The sequence below is a fragment of the Ovis aries genome, chromosome 6, assembly GCF_016772045.2.
Source record: "Ovis aries strain OAR_USU_Benz2616 breed Rambouillet chromosome 6, ARS-UI_Ramb_v3.0, whole genome shotgun sequence".
In the NCBI taxonomy this organism is placed as follows: domain Eukaryota; kingdom Metazoa; phylum Chordata; class Mammalia; order Artiodactyla; family Bovidae; genus Ovis; species Ovis aries.
Window position 1 is genome coordinate 35,937,729 of NC_056059.1, and position 9,462 is coordinate 35,947,190.

Here is a 9,462-nt window from a genome sequence, read left to right on the forward strand (position 1 = left end):
TCAGGCAGCCCTCAGAGGCACAAATGCGGCTGGGACTGCGCTTTGTGCCCTTCCCAGGTCCGAGTAGCTCAGGAGTTTGGCGAGCGCGATCACCGCGGCTTGTCACCTTTTCCGCCGCTGCCGCTCAGCTCTCTGGGTGGACCGCTGGCGCACCCCGTGAGGCAGACTGTGACTGTCCAGCACCCCCAGAAGTCTTAGCAAAGGAGCCTGCTTGCAGTTAGGTAAGTAAAGTCTCTCCGGGTCTGCAATTGCCCCTTTCCAGTCCTTACGGCTCTGGCTGCCTGTCCCCGGCGGGGAATGGTCTGCAGCCGGCTTTTTCCGTTCCGTCCTTTGTTCTGTGCTGGGTCCTGGCGGTGTCTTATGTTCGAGCTTTTCGTGTGGTAGCTATCCCACAGTCTGGTTTGCTAGCCCAAGTTAGATTGTTCTGGTTGCGGGTGGGGCGTTCCTGCCCGATTCTTACAAAGCTCTGCAGCCCGCGCCTCCCGCGCGTCCCTGCCCTGCCCCCACTTCCCAATGGCGGATGCAGACGTCTGTGCTGCTTTTCCGCTGGGGGAGTTACTGGTGGGCTTGTAATCTCTTGGTTTTAATTATTTATCTATTTTTCCTTCCTGTTATGTTGCCCTCTGTGTTTCCAAGGCTCGCCACAGACTCGGCAGGGAGAGTGTTTCCTGGTGTTTGGAAACCTCTCTTCTTAAAATTCCCTTCCCGGGACGGGCTTCCCTTCCCGGGACGGAGCTCCCTCCCCACCTCCTTTGTCTCCTTTTTCGTCTTTTATATTTTTTCCTACCTGTTTTTGAAGACAATGGTCTGCTTTCCTGGTTGCCTGATGTCCTCTGCCAGCCTACAGAAGTTGTTTTGTGGAGTTTGCTCGGCGTTGAAATGTTCTTTTGAGGAATTTGTGAGGGAGAACGTGATCTTCCTGTCCTATTCCTCCGCCATCTTTCCCTCCCTTCCTCAAGCTGATTTTAGAAAAGGCAAAGGAACCAGAGATCAAACTGCCAACATCCACTGGATCATGGAAAAAGCAAGAGAGTTCCAGAAAAACATCTACTTCTGCTTTATTGACTATGCCAAAGCCTTTGACTGTGTGGATCACAACAAACTATGGAAAACTCTTGAAGAGATGGGAATTCTAGACCACCTGACCTGCCTCCTGAAAAATCTGTATGCAGGTCAGGAAGCAACAGTTAGAACTGGACATGGAACAACAGACTGGTTCCAAATCAAGAAAGGAGTACTTCAAGGCTATATATTTTCACCCTGCTTATTTAACTTATATGCAGAGTACCATGAGAAACACTGGGCTGGATGAAACACAAGCTGGAATCATGATTGCCTGGAGAAATATCAACATCCTCAGATATGCAGATGACACCACCCTCATGGCAGAAAGTGAAGAGGAACTAAAAAGCCTCTTGATGAAAGTGAAAGAGGAGAGCGAAAAAGTTGGGCTAAAGCTCAACATTCAGAAAACTAAGATCATGGCATCCAGTTCCATCACTTCATGGGAAATAGATGGGGAAACAATGGCTGACTTTTTTGGGGGAGGGCTCCAAAATCACTGCAGTTGGTGACTACATCCATGAAATTAAAAGACATTTACTCCTTGGAAGGAAAGTTATGACCAACCTAGACAGCATATTCAAAAGCAGAGACATTACTTTGCCAACAAAGGTCTGTCTAGTCAAGGCTATGGTTTTTTCAGTAGTCATGTATGGATGTGAGAGTTGGACTATAAAGAAAGCTGAGTGCCAACGAATTGATGCTTTTGAACTGTGGTGTTGGAGAACACTCTTGAGAGTCCCTTGGACTACAAGGAGATCCAACCAGTCCATCCTGAAGGAAATCAGTCCTGAATATTCATTGGAAGGACTGATGCTGAAGCTGAAACTCCAATATTTTGGCCATCTGATGTGAAGAACTGATCCTTTTGAAAAGACCCTGATGCTGAGAAAGATTGAAGGTGTGAAGAGAAGGGGACAACAGAGGATGAGATGATGGGATGGCATCACTGACTCAATGGACATGAGTTTGAGCAAGCTCTGGGAGCTGGTGATAGACAAGGAAGCCTGGCGTGCTGCAGTCTATGGAGTCACAAAGAGTCGGACACGACTGAGTGACTGAACTGAAGGACATTGTAGGTCATATGGTACAAACTATAAATTTTATAAATATGAAATTTAATAATAATAACAGATAATTAATAGCACCCTTCATGTACAAGGCACTGAGTGAAGCACTTTACATGTATAAACTCATTGATACTTATGGCAATTCCTGAAGGGTAGATCTTATTACTATGGTTCACTGATTTAAAGATACCCATTTTCACATTTCCCACTTGAGTATCTTCAAATTATAAAAACTGAAATCAGAGTATCACCTTAAACATTTTAGAAGTTATGTGAGTTTGAAAAATATGAAAAGGAAAAGAATTAAAGATAACTGTCTTGTTTAAAAAAATAATAAACATAACTATTGTGTTTACCCCTGTTCAAATTTTTTCACAAAAATCTCTAAGATGGAAAAATAAACTTGGCAATAACATAATTTCTAATTTTTTTTCCTGATTTTTCAGGAAAGAAGTGCTTATGATCCTCCAAAAATAAGAATAGTTAACCCCATTACCTGTATCATGTATAATATGAGAAACATCATTTGTCTGAGGCCAGCATGACACTCAGTGATCCAAGTTGGAGTACAGCTGCAACAGCTAGGATTGTGGATCCTGGCATTGTTCTCCAAGTTAATGAGGTCAAAACCAGGCACATAGGCAAGGACCATTTCTCGGTAGGAGGCCAAAGTTACATTTCAGAAGCTCAGTCACTAAGTCGTATCTGACTCTTCACAACCCCATGGACTGCAGCATTCCAGGCTTCCCTGTCTTTCACCATCTCCCCAAGTTTGCTCAAATTCATTTCCATTGTAAGAGTGAAGGACAGAGATGCTATTCAAACCTGCTGCTGCTAAATCACTTCAGTCGTGTCCGACTCTGTGCGACCCCATAGACGGCAGCCCACCAGGCTCCCCCCGACCCTGGGATTCTCCAGGCAAGAACACTGGAGTGGGTTGCCATTTCCTTCTCCAGTGCATGGAAGTGAAAAGCGAAAGTGAAATCGCTCAGTCGTGTCTGATTCTTAGCGACCCCATGGACTGCAGCCCACAAGGTTCCTCCATCCATGGGATTTTCCAGGCAAGAGTACTGGAGTGGGGTGCCATTGCCTTCCTACATGAGGCCAAAAATATGCTTAAGAGTCAAAGATTGTGGTCAATGTTGAGAGAACCTAACTAGGCAAGGGGCAGAGCAGAGTATGACAAGATATCCCAGCCTGGATTCAAGACTTAAATCAGACCAAAAAAAAAAAAAAAACACAAAAACACCAGGAGAAATAAGTCTAAATCAGAGAATTTAAACTTGGGGGTTGAAAACAAGCAATTGTTCTTCAAAGAATTAAGTATGAGTATACGTGGATTTTAACTGTAGGCAACAGTTGTGTGTGCCTCACAACCCCTGGTTTGGGGAACAGATGAGCCTCCAAGATCCAGTCCACTCCACAGAGATGTTGGTGACCACATTTGGGAGTGATCCTCCTGGAGCACTAGTTCTAACAGCCAACATCTGGCTGATGAAACTTAAGATGAAATTTAAGTTTTGAAACTTAAGATGAAATTTAAGGTGCTGCAGTCCATGGGGTCACAAAGAGTCAGACGTGACTGAGTGACTGAACTGAACTGATGCCCTGATTCGGGGCTTCCCTGGTAGCTCAGCTGGTAATGAATCCGCCTGCGATGAAGGAGATCCCAGTTCAATTCGTGAGTCAGGACGTTGCCTGAAGAAGGGATAGGCTACCCACTCCAGTATTCTTGGGCTTCCCTGGTGGCTCATATGGTTAAATAATTGGCACCTGGGTTTAATCCCTGGGTCAGAAGATCCCCTGGAGGAGGGCATGGCAACCCACTCCAGTATTCTCGCCTGAAGAATCCCCATGTACAGAGGAGCCTGGTGGGCTACAGTCCACGGAGTCACAAACAGTCGGATATGACTGAGCGACTAAGCACAGCACAGCACAAGTCCTTATTCACTAGATAGATGCTGACTTATCCACACCACTCTAACAGGGCAACACTGAGTCAGGGTGAAGATTGCTGCTGTAGCATTTGAAATGCTGACTATAATTTTAAACTGATGTTTAGGGATATTTTGGCCACTGCAGTTAACCTTTATGAATTCATACGCTGGGCTATGCTACGTTACTTCAGTCATGACGAACTCTGTGCACCCTATGACCTGTGTGCACCAGTCTCCTCTGTCCATGGGATTCTCCAGGCAAGTATACTGGATTGGGTTGCCATTCCCTTCTCCAAGGGATTCTCCGGATCCGGGGATTGAAACCCCGTCTCTTAAGTCTCCTATGTTGGGAAGCAGTTTCTTTACCACTAGTGCTTCTTGGGAAGCCCATGAATGCATATATTTGCCAGTAATTTTTTAAGACATTTGAGAATGAGAATGTAATTTTAAATGAGAATGTAATCTATACAGCAGCCTTCTGAATGGATATTGCTTTTTTCTCATTTCACGGGTGAGAAGACGCAGGACTTTGGAAGTTAAGTACTTTACCTTTGCTCACACAATCACATGCAAACAACAGAGAAGTTCCTCTCCCAGGAGGAGTATGAGGATAAAGTGTAGGGAGTCGGGAAGTAGAATTGTGGAAAAGGGAAAAATGTGCTCTTTCTGGATTAAACTAGAAAAATCCATAAGCAATAACTGTGCTTAAGCCTTTTATAGAAGTAAACCCCCAAACTGATATATATATATTTTTGTATTTTTTAATGTGTGATTGAAAATTTTGTAAACATCTAAATCTTGAATCAAGGTTGCTAGGCAGTTTTTTCCAGAGAAGGTATATGGAAATTTTGTATTGAGAAAATGCCCTGCGTGCATGTAGTGTGTTGTGAATAAGTGCTGAAAGAAGGCAGAACTGTCAGCCTAGAGGACCAAAGAAGAGACCCAAACAACTAGAAGCAGGCTTTGCCCATGCAGAATTTTCTACTCCTTGAGGCAGTGATGGTCTTATCAGGGAGAAGGAACAGCAGGCTACTTAGACAGCATACATTCAACAGGCAAATTGTGACACTCCCCTTATTCTGAACCATGCTCACCAGAAAGGCTTCTGAATGTACTATTGCTTCCTAAACAGACATCAGATAGGAAAGAGTCTGATACAAGCATCCTAGTTCACTTATCACTGCATTTCTTACTGTAAATGAATAAAACAGAATTATGGAATTTATCCATTTCTACGAGCTTGAATAACATGAGTCCACTCCTGAGCGATAGATCAGCTCTTTCTCTAATAAAACAGCAGGAACAAAAGCGGACAAAACTCCAAATATGTTTAATCCACCAAATGAAAATATCTTTATATATTGGAAATATAAAACAGACCTAGGTAAAAGACCTCTTCAACCCAGTGAACTCTGCACAGCAGCTATAGTGTAACTCTACTGGGAGAAAATTAATCCAGAATAACTTCATTTTCAAAATAAGACATTTCTTGCTGCCAAAACTATGCCTACCATAATCCATAACTCCATACATTTTATAAGAAGTTAGAAGGAAATAAAACAATAAACTGAACTAAAAGAAAAATAATGTAAGACAGAACCCCAATAATCTAATACATAAAACAAAATTCTTCCCTTAGCTAAATATTAGACAGAAATAGATACAATGCTACTATGCATAAGTAAAGATAATGGTATATTGGTAGGTGCTGGAACTTCAATAATTGTGCTCTTAAAAAAAATACCAGTTATCCCATGTCTAGATCTTGGATTCTGATACCATTCTCCAATGAAAAGAACCAGAGTTCGCTGGAGAAATAGCTAGCTGTTTCTAGAGCTAGGGAAGGGAACAGACATGATGAATCAGGAGCATCTTAAAGGGTCAGAAAATAAGAAAAGTGCTCAGAGAACAAAAGACTGGGGCCTGTCAATGGAGGCAGAGTGAAAGAGTTCCGAATGGCCAGAACTGGAATAATTTGAAAAACAAAAAAACAATGGTATTGGATGATAATCCAAAGCATACAATACATATCTCAGGTCCACACAGATATCAATAAATGATGTAATAAATGAACAAAGGGGGAAGAGACAATTCTGTCTTATGAAGAATTTCAAATAATGTATTTGAATGCTCCCATTTCCAGGAGATGGAGCTTAAATCATGCCCTACTTTTAAGTGTGAGCTACCCAGAGTGACTGGTGTCCTTAGCGCAAGGAAAACAGAGAGAGGAATTAACCTCAAATTGGAAAAACCTTGCGAGCACTGCCTCAACAAGATGATTAAGATTAGCATCATCACTAATAAATCATGGCAGTAACATGTAGCCTGATATGATGTGATAAGAATTCACCTCTCTGGTCTTGCTCCCCAAAACCCATGACCCTAGTCTAACGAAGAGAAAAACGTTAGACAAACCCATACTGGAGGATGCTCTACAAAGTACTCCTCAAAACTGACAAGGTCATTAAAAAAAAAAAAGAAATCTGGAGAAACTATCACATGTGGAGGAAACTGAGGCAATATGACAAAATATAATGAGCAGAAAACAGACCTTAGGGAAAAAACTAGTGAAATATGAATAAAGTATGTAGCTCAGTTAATAGTAACAAACCAAGGTTGTCATCTTAGTGTGATAAATATACCAGAGTAATGAAAGATGTTAACATCAGGGTAGCTAGAACTCTACTATCTTTGCAATATTTCTCTAAGTCAAAATGTACTTGAAAATTAAAAGTTTATTTTTAAAAAAGAGAACTATTGTTTTCTTCATACTGCGGCACTATGGATTTTTTAAAAGCTATGTAATGAAAAATTCTACATCAGATGGATTTTGACATCTCTAATTGTTCTTCTATAGTCAAGTCACCTTGAAAAGATTGCATTCAGATTGAGCAACACAGCAATTCAATTATATGAAATGTCAAACCATCCCCACTCAAGATTTTGGAAGACAAAGCTTTCTGACCTCAAATACAATAGGGTATCCTCTTTTGATCTGGCTCCTTAGTTTTCAGCAAAGGCTAAACCTTTGCTAAAATAGATGGCAAATAAATAGATAGATGGCAAAATAGACAGCAAAATAAATAGATGGCAAAATTAAGAAAAACACAATCAATAAAACAACCCTGTCATTATAGGTACTGAGTTTGTCTGGAAGAAAATGAGCAATTTATGTCTTGAGAGACTGTCCCATGAGAAGGAGGGTTGTGATGAAAAGTTATTTATTCTTTAATAATTTATTCAATGAAAAAGTATTGCTTGCCCATAGTGACCTAGTGATTCCAGAAACAGAGAGAATGGATAAAGCCCTGGTCATCATGCTCCTTGAAATCACAATATGAGGGATAAAGATGGACAGGGAAGGGGCATTTAAATACCCTAAAGACTGCTAGAGCTGCCTTTTCTCTCCAGTATCTGTTTTGTAACATATGCTGGATGCTGTCTCAGAACATCCTCTCACCCTGCACCATCAGTGGTTACAAATGCAGGAGCCATTCCAGATTTACAAGGAAAAAATAAGCATCAGATAAAAAGCTACCTCTAGAACCATTATCCTTTTTTTTTTTTAATAAAGCCATTACTTCATGGTAATTTCTCTATCGCATTCAAATATTACCCCTGCTATCGCCATTTGGGCTTTTAATATTTTTTACACCCACTTATGAGCAAATCACCAAAGTGACCTAATGGTATAGGCTTGACCTTAAAAGAAGATTTATGATTCCTAAAGATTTACAAAGGCAATTCCTAAATAAGTGAGGAATGTGTTTTGTCAACACCAGGTTCTTTGTTTATCCCCTTTGCCTTGTAGTCTGTATAAAACATGTTATCCAGCCACTACCTGACCTGAGCAGTAAGCCATGGTACCACTGGGATTATTTTTTCTAAGTCAATTTTATTTAGGAATAACATATACTCACTTTTCAACAAACGAATATACCCATGTAACCACCACAATGATAGAGCCTAAAACATTTTTCCATCGTACCCAAAAGTTCCTTCATGCCTCTACTGTCTGATTCAGGCACTCATCATGTTAATTTAAATCCTCGAGGAAGTAGATGCCAAGAGATAATTCCTCATTAAATAGATCTAGGGGAAATAATGTGAAGGATAAAGGGAAGAAAACCAAGGTGTGGAGAACCTACAGAAAAATGCAGCTCTGATACAAGCGACTAAAATGAGAAGGCAGAAGGAGAGGGTAGAGAAATACTCAGGCAGCACAGTGCAACCCCAAGAAAGCCTTGGGCAGGTCAAACGGGCATCCTCCAGTCAGTCTCCCATAGAAGAGTCCTGTGTCCCTTAGGAGTGGGCTGGAATCAGCACCTCCTCTGTGTGCGGGCATTGGGTAGGGGTATCCCATTGTAGGATGGACCACCATTATGCTTGCATTACCTAGTGCTGGACATTTGGACTGTTTCCTGTTTGGGGCTATTATAAATAAAGCTGTACAATTATGGACAACTCTTTGTGTAAACACATGTGCTCATGTATCTTGGGTAAATATGTAAGAGAATTGTTGGGTTCTATGGTAAGTGTAGTTTAACTTTGTAAAAATCTGCCAAACTTTATTCCCAAGTGTTAGAATCACTGCATATTTTACAAGATGTCCAGTTGCCCCCATCCTCTCCAACATATGGTACTATCAGTATTTTTCATTTTAGCCCTTCTAGTGAATACCTAATGATATTTCATTTTGGTTTTAATATTCCTTTCCCAGCGATGCGGAGCATCTGCTCCTATGTTTGACCGTCCCTTCCAAAGGGGCTCCCATTAGAGCACCAGGTTAAAATCATTGAAATCAGGTCCAGGTGTTCATGAGGTTACCAGGTGTAACCTGTTAAGTACTGATTTTTCAGTGTTCCTAACTGAAGGAAGAATAGTAAAAATATAAAGAAAATAATGTCAAGAGGATTTTTAAGTCACTGCTTCAAATATACACATATTCTTTTCACCTTATGTCACCTAGATATTATACTTGGTCAGTTTATAATTACAATTGCATCTAGCTGCTAAAAACAGAGTTACAACCACAGGACTTAATAATTATTCTTCTCACATAACAGTAGTAAACCATTGGTGACATTGACTTAGTTCAAGAATACTAGTGCTTACATACCTGAGACTCTCTTGACTTTTTTTTTCAAGGTCCCACAGTGGTTGCTCTGACTTCTGCCATCTCGTCTCCATTTCAGGAGGGTGGAACTGGAAAAGGGAAAGGACATGACCCCCAGCTGAGGCAGCCTTTTTAAGTGGCTCCCTGGAAGCCCCGCCCAATGGCCTGCGATCATACTCACTACCCACCCAATAGGTGAGGGCCAGGGGAGAATTTTTTTCTGTCCGGCATTAAACTGGGCATAATACTGTGATCAATCATATAAGAGTTCTGTGCC